Source organism: Schistocerca americana, chromosome 1 (assembly GCF_021461395.2).
Source record: "Schistocerca americana isolate TAMUIC-IGC-003095 chromosome 1, iqSchAmer2.1, whole genome shotgun sequence".
NCBI lineage: Eukaryota > Metazoa > Arthropoda > Insecta > Orthoptera > Acrididae > Schistocerca > Schistocerca americana.
In genome coordinates, this window is record NC_060119.1 from 835,146,521 (window position 1) to 835,163,464 (window position 16,944).

At 38.1% G+C, this 16,944-nt stretch overlaps 1 protein-coding gene and 1 pseudogene across 6 annotated transcripts in view; one reads left to right on the forward strand and one right to left on the reverse strand.

The window, feature by feature from the left end:
- LOC124613104 (CAP-Gly domain-containing linker protein 1) overlaps window positions 1-16,944 on the forward strand; it is a 551,251-nt gene that overhangs the window by 449,039 nt on the left and 85,268 nt on the right. The gene's annotated exons all lie outside the window — the stretch shown is intronic.
- Window positions 2,691-2,808, reverse strand: LOC124558619 (annotated as a pseudogene).

The following is a 16,944-nucleotide window of genomic DNA, read 5'->3' on the forward strand; positions in this document are numbered from 1 at the left end:
ACCCGAGCTTGCGCTCCGTCTCTAATGACCTCGTTGTTGACGGGACGTTAAACACTAATATCCTCCTCCTCCATGAGAGGTATTAACCATGTTTACACTGCTCAGCGGATCGGAAGAGGTGGCCTGTAATTTAATTCCAGTCTAAAAATATTTACACTGCATTTTTAGGTTAGTTTTTCATTGAGAATGATAAAGGTAAATTTGATCATAAATGGGGAGAGAGTGTGGTTAACATCTAGAATCAAAATTTGTTTGGCAGGAGAGAGAACTTTGCTTTGTGTATAAAAGAACTAGACAGCAGACTATAAACAACAAAATCACCAAAAATGCAAAATACCATGAATATTGGTTCAAAAGAAAAAAAGTTGAAAAAGAACAATCTACGGCATTTATAAGAAAGAAGAAAAATAAAATATATTATTGATATATTGTTCTCTCTCCTGATGCTTGATAGGCAGAATGAACCACAGTGAAATCGCTGACCACTAAATTGAATAATTATTTGTAGGATGACAGGAAGAATACAAACTACACTTATACATGCATAAGAGATACTAGCACAGAATACAAGTTAAGGATACACAAAGCTAAAATGAAAGAGAAGAAGTATAAAGGATAAAAATAACTTCCGTTCTGGAAACACCCCCCAGGCTGTGCTAGCAACACTGTGTAAGCAGCATTCTATATGCCATTAGGCGCCACCTACTTTGCAGCATTGTCACAACACATTTCAAAGTTTCCTTTTCTTTTGAATCACCTTGTATTAGTTAAACAAATACACCAACTGACCAAAACTGCTGCACCAGATGTCTAAGCACAGGTCAAGCAATTTCTGCAAATTACAGGATGGTGGTTTATGGGCAAGCAGCTGGTGCCTGATTTGTGTTGTAATGAGCACAGACCAGGTGCATTTTCTGACCAAGACATCAGTTTGAGTTCACTTAATGCCCTTATTGTAGCACAATTATGACCTTGCAAAATGGACAGTTATCCTGCTGATAGAGGTCATCGTCATAGGGAGAGACATCAAGCATGAAGTGATTCAGGTGGTCTGCAATAAAGTTCATGTAGTTCACTGCTGGCATGGTGCCTTCGATTACCATCACAGATCCCATGGAAGCCCAACTCAATGTACACTATAGCATAATTCTTCCCTCACTGACTTGCATCTGTAGCACAGTGCGTGTTTCATGCAATGATTCGCATGGATGATGGCGTGTAAAGACCCAACCGTCAACCTGGTGTAACAAGAAATGTGATTCATTCAACAGGCAACATGTTCCTATTGATCCACAGTGAAAACTCAGTGATGCTGTGCCCACTGCAATCATAGCTGATGATGTTGTCAGCTTAAGAACACATAGGGGTCATGTGAATGGAGCTCCATGTTCAACAGTGGCCTTTGAACAGTGTGCTCCAAAACACTTTTGCCTGCACTAGCATTATACACTGTCATCAGATCTGCCACCGATCACTGCCTATTGTGGATTATACAGTGGGAGATCCTCTGACCTCTGTGTTTTGTGATGAAACATGGTCACCCAATACCATACAGCTTATTTTTTTTTAGCTCACCACACTTCAAACTCTTTCCAAAGGTGCTCACAATAGCAGTGTGCCAACAAGTGAGCAGCTTCACTGTTTCAAAGATTCTAATTTCCAGCTGTAGTGTCACAACAGAGTTTTCTTTATCAAAACTACGTATTTCAGTGGATTTATGCATTTGCAGCTCGTATCTTCACTACAATGACTCCACATTCCTCTCTCTTCCACTTACATTCTTTCCTTACTATGTCACATGGCCTCAACAGCATCAGGAGGCATTCAACCTCATGGTGGTCAGTGGTCAGAATGTTTTGGCTCATTAGTGTATAAAAACACAGAAAACAGAGTATGGATGACTCTAAGTCTTATTGGTCCATAGAGATGACTAGTTAGGAACTACTCATTTGTCATCTGTGACGTCCATTCTTAACAGAAAGCCATATTGCATCTCATTGATGAAGTTCTTACGGACATTAATGAAACAGAGCACTTTCCTCCAAAAGGCAAAGGTCCTGAGTTCGAGCCTCGGTCCAGCACACAGTTTTAATCTGCCAGAAAGTTTCATAACAGCGCACACTCCACTGCAGGGAGAAAACTGCATTCTAGAAACATCCCCCAGGCTGTGGCAAAGCCATGTCTCCACAATATCCTTTCTTCCAAGAGTGCTAGTTCTGCAAGTTTGACAGGAGAGGTTCTGTGAAGTTTGGAAGGTAGGGGACAAGGTACTGGCAGAAGTAAAGCTGTGAGCACGGGTAGTGAGTCGTGCTTGGGTAGCTAAATTGGTAGAGAACTTGCCTGTGAAAGGCAAAGGTCCCGAGTTCGAGTCTCGGTCCGGCACACAGCTTTAATCTGCCAAGAGGTTTCAATAATAACTTGCTTAACATCAAAAGTGAGTAAGATGTTTGAAAGGATTAAAGGTGATTGCTGCCTGAGTAGTCGACTAAAATAAACTAAACTCTGCCGGAACAGGCCATGAAGACCACGATCTCATCCTCAGCCCACAGGTGTCACTGGATGTGGAAATGGAGAGGCATGTGATCAGCACACCACTCTCCGGGCTGTATGTCAGTTTATGAGACCTGAGCTGCTACTTCCCAATGAAGAAGCTCCTCAGTTTGCCTCACAAGGGCTGCGTGCACCCTGCTTACCAACAGCACTTGGCAGACCGGATGGTCACCCATCCAAATGCTAGCCCAGCCCTGCAGTGCTTAACTTCTGTGATCTGATGGGAACTGGTGTTACCGCTGTGGCAAGACCATTGGCCTCTGAGTAGCTGACTAGCTCATAAATAAACCTGAACTTGCATCTAAACGCATGGACAATGTTAGCCTGTTAGTTCTAATAGTCCAAATTCTTAGTTATGAATTCAGTCTTGCTTATGTGTCTGTTGTCTGATCAATGCCTTAACTCTTCAGTGATGGGCTAAATTTACATCTTCCTCTTTTCTGTATTCTAGCTATGACTTTTCAAGATCTTTTTAATTAACACAAGTACAGCAACAAGTTGCTTAACATTAAAGCCTAAGGAATATGTGTTAGTGGAAGAAGTGAAAGACTTCTCTTATGTAGGAAGCAAGATTACAAACAATTGCTGAAGAGAGGGACATGTCAGGTACAGATTACCACAAGCAAAGTAAGTATTCAACTAAAAAGCTGTGCCAGTATCTGTCTAATATTGTGACACTGGAGTGAAGTTTGTATGGAAGGAAAACTTATGAAAAAACCATAGAAAAAAATTAGAAGCATTTGAAATACAGTATTGTGGAAAGATGTTGAAAATGATAATGAAGAGGTATTTGGGGAGAACAGGTCAGGGGAGACATAAATGAAATGTTCACATTAGGCAAAAGCATAAGTTGTGAGACAATGGGTCTGACATCTAAGATTAGTTAACTTGTTGCTGGAAGGACAGAGTGGAAAATTAGTAGAGAAATACAAAAATCAGAATATGGAAAGATACAGTGTCTGCCACTTTGGTATGTACGTTTCAAGAATAGAATTGTAAAGACATAAAAAATATTAAAGCACTAAAAAGAATCATTCATTGTTTTCATTATTAAAATGTTCTCACATTTTGTACTTGCAAAGAGCCTCCCCTTGCTTCCAACACTCCCCATGCTTTACTCTTGAAGGTGTCGTACCATCTGACGTGTCAATGCATATTTTTTAAAAGACCCATTTAGCTATTTTAGGAAGTGGCTTATTACATAATAAAGCAATTTTAGGACCTCAAAATAAAATGTGAAGTGAACTGTTTTTAAGGCTAGGTAAAGGCTCAGTATAGAAACTTATATGCTGTGATATTCAGAAATAGTTAACTTAGTGGTGGCAGAGTAGTAGAAGGGAAAAATATAGGGTGAATCAAAAGAACAGGAAATTTTGGAATGGAGATTAATAGATGAGCTCAATTATGTAACATATTTCTGTTTATGTCCATGTATAGTACAGAGTGTGCATTGTTGAATGTAACAACCATTTTTATTTCTTGAATATGACATCTGATAGGTGAGCCCCCCCTCAGTGCACACATTCCTGCAGCCTGATAGGAATCTTATGCGTGACTCGACCTAACATTTCAATAGGAATCCTGGAATTTTCTTCTCATATTCTTGCTTTACGTTTTTCGGTGGCAGGAGGTCGAGTTCGGTAAACCACACTCCTGTGCTGGTTCCACAAGAAAAAATCACACTCTCTTAGGTCAGGTGATCTTGGGGCCATGCAGTGTCATAGAGTCATGAAATGACATGCTTACCAAACAATAATCACACAGCTCCCATCAATATCCTTGCAGAGTGTGATGTTGCTCCATCATGTTGAAACAAACTTGTCGCGGAAAAATGGGGCAGTTCATGCACGAGAAAACTTTCCATCATGCCAAATACTGAAGCGACACTACAGTGGTTGTGCACCCATCATCATCTTCAAAAAAGTAGTAGCCTACAATGCCACTTGATGACATAGCACACCATACAGTAATCTTACTGCTGTGGAATGGATGCTTGTGTAGCTGATGTGGATTTTGCTGAGACCAGCAGCAAAAATTTTGTCTATTGACAAAGCCACTGATGTGGAAGTGAGCTTCATCTGACATCCGTTGATTGTTGATTAAATTGTTATCATCATGCACTTTCACTAACATACTTTCAGCATATTGTTATGCATTAGTAAATCATTAGGTGCAAGTTGCTGAACAGTCTTCAGCTTGTACGGGTGGAAGTTTAAATCTACTTTCAGTATTCACTGAACACTTGAATGGCACAACAATAGAGAGACTGTGTGACATTGAACAGAGCACTTGGGCTTCTTACTAAAGCAGTTTGCACAGCCTTAGTATTGTCACGCGCATGAGTGGTTTGAGGTCTGCGTGCAAATTTCTTCTTCAGTGCAGGACCTGTCGCTTCAAAATTGCAGACCCAGGTGTTAATTGCATTTGCTGAGGGAACATGACCATGCTGTCTGATGTTGCAATGACACCAAAATACTCAATGTGTGGCCTCCACACTTCCATTCTGGAAATAGGCTTTTACTGTAAAGGCACAGTGCACACAATTCCATTGCTCCATGTTTACTGTTTACTAAATAGGGACACTGTGTAAGCAGCATTCTATATGTCATCAGGTGCCACCTACTTTGCAGCATTGTTGCAACATATTTCAAAGTTTCCTTTTCTTTCGAGTCACCTAGTATAAGTTAAACAGATACATCAATGGGCTAAAACTGTGGCACCAGATGTCTAAGCACAGTTCAAGCCCATCCTGCAAATTATGGGATGGTGGTTTATGGGCATGCAGCTGGCACCTGATTTGTGTTGTAATAAGTACAGACCAGGTACATTTTCTGACCAAGACATCAATTTGAGTTCACTTAATGCCCCTTAAACTACTGTAGCACAATTCTGACCTTGCAAAATGGATATTATCCTGCTGGTAGAGGTCATCATCGTCATAGGGGGAGACATCAAGCACGAACTGATTCAGGTGGTCTGCAATAATGTTCACGTAGTTCACTGCCTTTGATTACCATCACACATCCCGTGGAAGCCCAACTCAATGTACACTATAGCATAATTCCTCCCTCACTGACTTACATCTGTGGCATGGTGCACGTTTCATGCAGCGATTCGCATGGATGATGGCGTGGAAAGACCTAACCGTCAACCAGGTGTAACAAGAAATGTGATTCATTCAACAGGCATCATGTTTCTATTGATCCACAGTGAAAAATCAGTGATGCTGTGCCCACTGCAATCGTAACTGATAATGTTGTCAGCTTAAGAACACATAGGGGTCGTGTGAATGGAGTTCCAAATTCAACAATGACCTTTGAACGGTGTGCTCTGAAACACTTGGGCCTGCACTAGCATTGTACTCTGTCATCAGATCTGCTCACAACAGCAGTATGCCAACAGGTGACCAGCTTCACTGTTTCAGAGGTTCTAATTTCCAACTGCAGTGTGCCACCAAAGTTTCCTTTGTCAAAACTCACTGGATTTACACATTTTCAGCTCTTATCTTTGCTATAGTGACTCCACATTTCACTCTCTTCCACTTACATTCTTTCCTTACTACGTCACATGCCCTGAACAACACCAGGAGGCATTCAACCTCACAGTGGTCAGTGGTCATAATATTCTGGCTCATTAGTGTATAAAAAAAAACACAAAACAGAGTATGGATGATACTGCGTCTTGTTGGTTAGTAGAGATGACTGGCTAGGAACCACTCATGTGCTGTCTGTAAAGTCCACTCTTAACAGAAAGCCATATTGCATCTCATTGATGAAGTTCTTACAGACATTAATTAAAAAGAGCACTTTCCTGCAGAAGGCAAAGGTCCCGAGTTCGAGCCTTGGTCGAGCACACAGTTATAATCTGCCAGAAAGTTACATAACAGGGCACACCCTGCTCCAGAGTGAAAGTTGCATTCTAGAAACATCCCCCAGGTTGTAGCTAAGCTATGCCTCTGTAATATCCTTTCTTCCAGGAGTGCTAGTTCTGCAAGTTTTGCAGGAGAGCTTCTGTGAACTTTGGAAGATAGGAGACGAGGCACTGGCCGAAGTAAAACTGAGAGGGCAGGTCGTGAGTCTTGCTCGGGTAGCTCAATTGGTAGAGCACTTGCCCACAAAAGGCAAAGGTCCTGAGTTTGAGTCTCAGTCTGGCACACAGTTTTAATCTGCCAGAAAGTTTCATTAATGAAGTAATCTGTGTCCTTGTCCTTTTTAAGGCCATGCTATAAATAATGAAGTTTCTGTAGGAAAATGTAAATATATTGTGTTCTTGTTGCTGCCTTTTCTGTTTGTATAGTTTGAGTCATATTACCTTCACAGAAACTGTAGGGTCAGATTACCCTAATCCATCTCAGTAAAAAAATATTAAACTCTGGACAGATGAACTTTAAATATAAAATCCCTCATGGTTCAGGTCTTGGACCATTCTTATTCTTGAAAGATTAAGTCATTTTTATTTGCTAACAAATATGTCTATTGCCAAGAGGGTGAACCTGCCATTTGTATACCACATAATTATATCATATCTGTAGTAGTATTATGTAGTAATTTACTATGCAAAGAAGAAACTAAATTTACCCTTGTCCTATTTTCCTTAAAATTTGGTGCTTTTCACTGTTGGACAGGGTGTTTGAGTCTAGCAGCACCTTATGAAAATGGACTGAGGATATCCTCTGGTAAACTGTTCAGTCCTAGACTCTGCTGCCAACATAAAAAAGAGTCCATTGTTGTTGCATGGTATCACATGACATCTGGGAAACACATATGAGTAGTCAGATAATAAATGAAACTACAAATATAAATTGACTGAGACTGGTTGGTTGGTTGGTTGGTTGAAGGATTGATTGGTGTTTGATCCACTCATTTCCATAGATTCCTGCATGAAGGAGAACCTTTATGGGAGTGCATTCAATCAAAATATATGTTACAGTTCTATATGCTTCTCCAAGCATATATGAGAATCTGATTTTATACACTGTACCAATAATTAACTTCATCTACAGCTGTATACTGTCTTTGCTTACAGCAGCTAAAATGAATGTAAGAAACTGAGAAAGAAAGCTGGAGGAAGAAAGCTCCTATTTTCCCAGTTATACCAAAAGCCATTTTTATTTACTGTCCTAGTTTAATATGTACATCATTATGATGGTAATTATGAAAAAACAACAGACAGATACCGGTAACTAAATAGTATAACAGTAGCAGTAGCTCTACAATTATTTTCATGCTGTAGCCTGATATCTTCATTGTGTGGCTGTAAATAATCAAAATATTTGTAGGGGGTTGCATAATAACATCAATATTGAATTTCCCTTTGAATCTGCAATTTTTTTTATACATCCTGTGACAGGTCATTGGAAATCTTTGGATCAGAATGCAGAACCCCACACTGAATCTTAAGAAAAAATCCAAGTCTACATAGAAACTATTTTTCGTGACTTGTTTTGAGGGTGTTTAAATCACTGTTGACTTGATATAAGATTTTTTGTTAGTCACAGACATCATTAAGGAATAAATGTATTAGTTTGTGTAAATGCAAGAATTCCAGGATCTTTAACGAGGTCTCTGCAAGATGTACACTAATGTGTTGCTCACATTTGTTGGATAAATACCTCACTTATTTCATCTGTAGTCTCTCACAAGATAATTCCATTAGACACCAGGGAGTGGAAATAAGGTAACACCCTTTTTTTTTCAAGTCTGTGCAATGAGATATACGTTTACAAACTGAAACAATTAATTTTTGAGAATATAATGTAATTGGATAGATAAAATGTTCACTCGCCAAGTGGCAGCAGAACACAAATAAGGGAAGGTTATGATTAGGCAAGCTTTCAGAGCCAGTGGATCCTTCTTCAGGCAGAAGGGTTGAGGGGAAGGAAGAGGGGTGAATGAAAAGGACTGGAGAGGTCTAGGAAAAGGGGTGGATTTCGGAAAAGTCACCCAGAACCACAGGTCAGGGGAGACTTACCAGACGGGATAGAAGGAATCTTTCCTTTTATAAGTTACAAATTTTAAAATAATGAAGACAGTATGTCATTGTTCAATGCAATCATATTGGCTCAGCCATTCACAACAGCAGCTAGTTAGGTTCGCTAATGTTTCTTTTGAAATAATTCCAGAGAATGACAACAGAAGACAGCACCAGTCAATGGGCAAGTCACGAATGTCTGTAAATTCTCCTCATGGGAAATGAGTCCAGTTTTTGAATAGGTAAATTGTGCATTGATAAAATCGTAGCCCAACCTATATTCAGTTGTCATCTTTTTGATACAAAGTTGTGGCCCAAGCTATGCTCAGGCTGGTCTCCAATGTGTTAAGGTGGCAAACTCCATTGGTAGGCTTTCTTCATATGTACTTAGCTCGTAGCAGACCTTCGTGCTGTGAGGGATGATGGCAGCTGGAAGTGCTGAGATTTAAATCAGTGTCAGTGGGCTTTTCTGTGCACAGTGTGTCTCACAGTGCCATTCACTTTGCACTTGATGATGATGTTCAAAAGGGGGAATTCACCATTCTGTTCCACCTCCATGGTAAATTATACACTCATGCGAAAGCAGAGAGTTTGGATGTTGGAGGAAGTCCTGAAGCCATGTACGCCTGTATTGCCATACAACTAAAGTAGTCGTCAACATATTTGAAGAAAGCACAAGGGCTTCAGTGCAGATTTTTCCAGAGCTTTCTCTTCTAAACCCTCCATGAACAGATTTGCCACTACTAGTGGCAGAGGACACCCCATGGCTGATACCATCCAACTGTTCATAATAGCAGCCATTGAAGACAAAGGATGTAGATGTGAAGACAGTTTCACAGGGTTAGTCATTTTGAGCTGACTCCCTCAAGCTAATGAGAGAAAATTATTATTTTTTTTTCTCCTTTTCGGGTGACATTTTTGTCCTTGTTTGTTTAAGTGTACCATTACACTTCTCTTATCTTTGCAGCTATTACTCCAGTACTCTCCTCTCTTTGTTGGATGTTATGTTATGTTATGTGTTATGTGGTTTATTCATCTCATTACATACAATTTTCAAATCATTTGATTTGATGTACAGGAGACATGTCAAGGTTTACAAAAGAAACTTTTTTCACTTTTTTTAAGAGAAATACAAAAGTTTACATTATATTTTACATTTCTAAGTTACAGCTACACATGTACATAAAATAATAAATGTATTACAATCCCTGTGTTCAGATTGTGAAGCTGTCCTCAATGAATTCATCGACAGAATAATAACACTTTTCCACCAGGAGAGTAAAGAGCAATCTTTTCAGTGAACCAATCTCCATTTTAAATATATTACTGCATTTTATTTTATTGAAAATTTTTAACCCCATATACTCTGGCATTTGGGCATAAAGTTTTAAACGATGTGTTGGAAGTTTGAAGTTATCTCTGTGGCGAGTGCTGTAGTTGTGGTCAAAACAGAAATTGTCTAGTGTATGTTGATTTCTATATAGGAACACCACCATCTCATATATGTAAAGTGAGGGGATAGATAGTACTTTTAAATTTTTTAACAGTGGTCGACAGGATTCCCGTTTTTTTTGCAACACACATGTTTCTAATTACTTTCTTTTGTAATACTAGGAGCCTAGTGACATTTGCTGAATTTCCCCAGAAGATTATGCCATAAAGAATAACTGACTCAAAGTAGCAGTGATAAACTATCTTTCTGGTATCCATGTTTGTGGCACCTGACAAAATACACATTGCAAATGCTAAGTTGTTCAGTTTATTTGCTAAGTAATCTATGTGTACCTTCCAATTTAAATTTTTGTCAAGATTTAGGCCTAAGAACTTCACGTGGTTTGCTTCTGTGATATCCTGATCATTGCAAGTTATCTTTATTTCACTCCTTTCTACTGATTTAGCTTCAAATTGCATCATTTTGGTTTTAGTTACATTTAGTTTTAGTCCATTTTGATAGAACCAAGATTCAAGTTTTTCTAAAGTATTTTTGGCTTTTTCTGGAATATTTTCAGATACCTCATTTTCAATTAGAACTGATGTATCATCAGCAAATAAGACTGAATGAACATCAATAGCAAGTGGTAGGTCATTTACGTAAAAAAGAAACAGATAGGGACCCAATATCGAACCTTGTGGGACTCCTTGGGGGGAACTGTTTTCCAGTCTGATGAATAATTGGTTCCATTTGAAGTGAAAATTACTCTTTGTTTCCTACCTGACAGGTAAGAGCTAAACCATTTTAAAGCAGTGTCTCTGATTCCATACATCTGTAATTTGTGGAGGAGTAATGCATGGTTCACTGAATCAAAAGCTTTAGTCAGATCACAGAATATACCTGTGACCTTTCTACCTTTATCTAACGTGGAGCATATTTTTTGGATAAACTCATTTATAGCATTCGCAGTGCTTTTACCCTGTTGGAATCCGAACTGGTTTTTAAAAATTATATCATTTACAGTAAGAAAGTTATTAATTTGTTTTGCTGCAATCTTTTCAAACACTTTAGAGAAGACCGGCAAGAGAGAGATAGGGCGGTAATTCCCCATATCTTCTGTCGATCCTTTCTTGAATAGAGGTTTGATCTCACCATATTTCAATACCTCTGGAAAGCATCCCTGTTCATAAGATTGATTTATAATAGTTGACAGTGGTTGGGAAATAATATCGTACACATACTTGATTATAGATGTTGTTATTTCATCCCACCCACGTGAGGTTTTGTTTTTTAGAGACAATATTTCCTTTTCCACATCCCTTTGGGTTATTTTTTCAAATTGTTTAAAAGATGTGTTCTGGCTGTTTTCCAAATTTGTGATGCCCTGATAGAATGTCATATCCACATCCGATATTACTACATTTAGGAAGAATTCATTGAAACAACCTGACATCTGAACAGGGTTTACTATAATTTCATTTTCATGTCTAATTTTCAAAATCTCATGAATTTTTACTTTGGCTCCTAGTTCAGACTGAACAACTGACCACACTGCTTTTGTCTTATTTCTGTGTTCTCGTATGAATTTATTATTTGCCATTTTTTTAGCTGCCGCTACAACTTTCCTAAATACAGCTTTATACTGTTTGACATAAATAACAAAATCTGGATTTCTGTTTGATTTTAACTCATTGTGGAGCTCTCTCTTTCTGGCGCTAGAGATCTTTATTCCTGTTGTAATCCATTTGAGTTTACCATTAACCTTCTTTTGCTTATATCTACGAGGAAATGATTCATTAAATACCTCTAAGAAACAATTTAAGAATTTGTCATAGTTTATCGAGCTTGAACTATTGTAGTCTACAGGCCACCTTATTATACTTAATTTACTGCGGAATAAATCCATTTTACTTTTACTGAGATCCCTTTTTATACACACTTCCGGAGGCTTTAGGTTATTTGCTTTTGGGAGCTCAATAAACAGAGCTGAGTGATCTGAAATACCCAAGTCTAAGCAGTATTTGTGCTTATTTCCACTGTCAAATATGTAGTTAGTAATAATATTATCAATGCAGGTCACTGATCTGCTGTTTTCCCTAGTGCCTTCAGAAAAATTTAGCTTGAAACCAGATTTCTGAATTAAGTCACGAAATTTTGTGGAATCATTGCTTTCAACTAAGACATTTAAGTTGAAGTCTGCTGCTATAACAACTTTTTTCTTACTTTCTTTCTGGAGTTTTTCCAGGAGGCATTCGAATTTGGTTAAAAACACTTTTGTTACCGCACGCCCAGGAATTCTGTAGATTGCTATAACCAATGTATTCAGATCACTCAGCTCTACACTAATATACATATATTTTCTGGTGCTTCTTATTTCAGACAGGGATTTATCTGTGTCGTTATGATTTTCTATTTTAACTCTAGAAGACTGCTGATGACAGTATGTGACCATTTGACAGATAGACACAGATTTATTCTGTTTTGCTAACAAGTACTATGAGCAACACACTGTTAATCTCTATTGACTGAAATTTTGTAATTTATGCAGTTCTTTTTGAAGTTTCTTTAAAATAGGTCAGTGAATTAATGTTTTATTTTTCTTACATAAATTACATTATTGTTAAATAACACTACTGAGTGATCATAACTGTTCATTTTGTGTCCATCTAAGTTGCTCAGCAATTATATTGTCATAATGGAAATTTCCAAATGGAAACAACAAAACATAAACTATTTACCACTCATATGTAAATGAATGATGCTGACAACAAGAACATAACTGATCTGAAAACTGACTAACTTTTGAACTACAGTCAGCCAACTACAGTGTCTCATTGCAAAAATTGCAGAAAGCTAAGCTACATTTCTGGTCTTGAAACCTCCTGTGTGCCAGACCAGGACTCTAACCTGGACCATTGCCTTTCAAGGGCAGACATTTAGTCTGAAATGCATTTGTGATACTTTGTGTGCATTTTTTTTCCTTTTACTTTTGCAAATAAAGATCTGTAGCATACTTCTATGCTAGTTTTATTTTCTGTCAGATACAACTGCTTCCACTATATTAACATTTTGGAAAAGATAAATTGCTACTCACTACATAGAGGAGGTGTTAAGGGGCAAGCAGGCACACTGGGGGAAAAAAAATACTGTTAGAAATTATGTAGCTATCGGACTAAGTCCTTTGTGTCAAATGTAGACAAAACACCCACACATGCATAACTCTTTCACATGCATGGGCACTGTCATCTCCGAGGGCTAAGGTCAGCTTTTGCTCCCAGAGACGAGAGTAGCCATGTGTGCATGTCCATTAGCTAAATAGCATCTAGCAGTCTTCTTCTTCTTCTTCCTTTTTTTTTTTAAATGTGTGTTTATCATTCAGTGCCTTCTCTATATGGTGAGTAACAATACATCCTTTTCATACAGTTGGTGTTCCACCTATGATTTTCTATTTTTTGATTTTGAATTTTTGCTCCCATTTAAGGCAGTTACCCCAGAATAAATCATACATTGATATGCAACAAAATACCCTGATTAGACATTGGTTCATCAATATTCAATTCTTATGCCTTTTTCAGACAAAATGTTAGATTTTTGATTATGGTGTACTTACCATATCTTACTTTCGACAAACACATCATGATGTAATAGGGGGCAAAAGAACATTGCGCCAGCTGAAAGCAATAAAGTTGAAGATGATGTAGTTACGTGCTTAGACATTTGAATTAAACACTCATTCTTAAACAATGGAAACTCCAGGTAGGGATATCAACATTATAGGGAAACACAGATTGCTACTTACATTAAAGGAGACATATTAAGTTGCAGACAGGCACAATTAAAAGACACTTACATAAAACTTTTGGGCACAGCCTTCAACAGTAAAAGAGAGACACACACCTTTCATGCTCAAAGACCAGGCCAGCACACTCATACACACAGGACCGCCAACATCTCGGCTTGGATTACAACTACCACATGGGATGCAAGCAGCCATCTGGAGGTGAAGGGGAAGGGGAAGTGATAGTAATGGACAGGCAGGGCAAGAGAGAGACGAACACTGTCCGCTGGAATGTGCCGGGACTAGAATGTCAACAGGCACAGCATCAGGAGGTTGTGCGGCAGGGAGGTGCGGAAAAATGGAGGAAAAACAGTAACATACTGTCTCTACACCCTCCTCTCAACAGTTTCCACCAACTCTCTCCTATCATCTTGTCCCCATTCTCATCTCCCAACCTGTTTATTTGGCGCCCTCTGCCAATGCATCTGTCCATCTTTCCCCACTCCTCCCCTATTTTGGTCCTATTTTCCCCACCTGCCCCACAACCTCTTGATGCTGCATATGTTGGCATTCTAGTCCCAGACAGCATTCGTATCTCTCTCTCCTCACCTGTACACTGCTATCCCTTCTTCTTCCTCACCCCCTCCAGGTTGTTGCTTGCATCCCATGTGGTAATTGCAATCCAGGCTGAGATGTTAGCAGTCCTGTGTGTATGACAGTTGCATTCTAGTCCGAGATGCATGCATGAGGTGTGCTCACTTGTTTGTATGAATGGGGTGTGTCTTTCTTTTACTGATGAAGGCTGTGGCCGAAATGTTTATGTAAGTGTCTTTTAATTGTGCCTGTCTGCAACTTGATGTATCTTCTTTACAGTCTGCCTTTTCCTATGTTCTAAACATTCATTCTTGTAATTTATCTACGATATGACTCGCAGACTATTGAATAAATTTACAACAGCAGAAAATAACCCTATCAGATCATGATAGGTGTAAAAAGAAGCATTCCTTATCCAAGACAGCAGCATGGTCCAATGTAAGGTTAATCATAATTGGAAATATTTGGGAACAATTTTTACGGACACATATAGGCTACCAATGTGTACAAATAAGGTCCCTGTGTAGACCTCTCAGTTCCTTTCAGCAAAATCACAATAAGCTGAGAGTTGAATATTAACTAAGGGGTTACCATTTCTGGCACTTTCCTCTCAACTAGGGTAAGATATCTAAAAACTATAATCAGAACTGTAGGACTGGATGTATCTTTATATGTTTGAGGGACAATAGCATCTTCTCTCTCTCTCTCTCTCTCTCTCTCTCTCTCTCTCTCTCTCTCTCTCTCGCTCTCTCGCTCTCTCTCTCTTTGTGTGTGTGTGTGTGTGTGTGTGTGTGTGTGTGTGTGTGTGTGTGTGTGTGTAGAACATCAAAAAAACCTTAATAATTGTGATTTTTACCTACTAACTGCAAGAACTGATAGTTTCATATGGAGGATACTGGGTGGTATGAGTATAGTTTGAAGAATTGTTAGCTTGATGACAAAAGAATGAATTTAAAATTGCATTTTCATTTTATGTGATATGCTCCTATTTTACATCAATATTTTCACATAGAGTGTGCATTAGTATTATACAGGACCACCTTCAAAAGCTTCATAGTTCATGGTGATAATTTCCACCACGAATCATTAGGCAAATGTGTACTACATGCATGCGCACACGCACACACACTAGCTCAGCGTTCGGTGCTTTGCTCGTGTAGACTGTAGGACCTGCAGAGATCTTTTTTTTTTTTTTTTTTTTTTTACAAACTGCAACATCCCCTGAGCTTTTCACACTAATCAAGGCCACCTAAGCATGGTCTGCCTTTTACTTTATTGTACAGATATTTCCATAGGAACTTTCATCCCCTAACAAATATTTCTTTATATCTAACCACAAAATGAATCACCAATTTTCATAAATATAGTTTTACAATTTTTTAATGTAACGAAATATTATCCTTTTAATTTTTTTTTTTTTTTTTAACGGAGAGGTTAAATACCAGTTTTTATAGAAGTAACCTTAAAAATCACTTAGTAGTTCTTTATTAATTATTTATTTTTTAAAAAACCTGTCACCCACTATTTTAACTCGTTAGTGGTAGATTTCCAAAAATGCTGAAATACGTATTTTTTATTTTCTGACTGGGAAAAAAAAATAGCAGTTTTGTAGATCTAGCTTCAAACTTGCCTTAATAGCGACATACTTTCAAAAAGCCTTTCATCCCCTATTTCACCTCTTTGGAGTGGAATTTTGGACAGTCGCTTCTTAAATTATGCCTACAGTACAAGATCCACACCCTCACCAAACTTCAGGTTTCTATACTTAGCAGTTTGGGCTGGGCAATGATGAGTCAGTGAATCAGTTGAACCTACTTCATCCCATCAGGAGTTGAATTTCCAAAAACAGTGACATGCATATGTTTTATTTCTAACTGATAAGCCAAATTTAAATTTTCATAGATTTAGCTTTAAAAATACATTCATAATAAAATATTTTCGTAAAAAATCTCATACCCTATTTCACTCCCTTAGGAGTTCAGTTTCCAAACACACTGAAACATGTATTTTTTTAAATGTGTAACTGAGAAGACAAATGCTAATGTTCCTAGAGGTAGCTTTAAAAATACTTTAGTAGTTCTTTAATAATGATATATTTTCAAAAAAAGCTTTCACCCACTATTTCACCCATATAGGGTTAAATTTCCAAAAATGCTGAAACGTGTTTTTCTTTATTTCTCACTGAGAAACCAAATACCAATTTTTGTAGGTCTAGCTTCAAAATTGCCTTAATAGCGACACTTTTCAAAAATGTCTTCATCCCCTATTTCATCCCCTTAGGGTTGGAATTTCGAAAAATCCCTTGATAAACGAGAGGCGTTTGCATGAGGCTCTCAGACTGCCTATTTTTAAGTGTATTTAATTTATATTCAGTAAGTTGATGTTGTAAGTAAAATGATATAGCTGATCAGAGTTAGAAGAAAAATGATATTTTATGAATGGTTATGCACTTCCTTCACAGTTTCAAATTCTGTCGAGTAAAACTGATTCGTGATTCTTTATTATCCAGTGATGTCTCTATTTATACTTCCTTTGTTACATTATTTAACAACTGCATGTGGGAAAACAACATCCCATTTCAGTACGAAAGTGCTGACTAGTATGAAGGCAAATATCAATA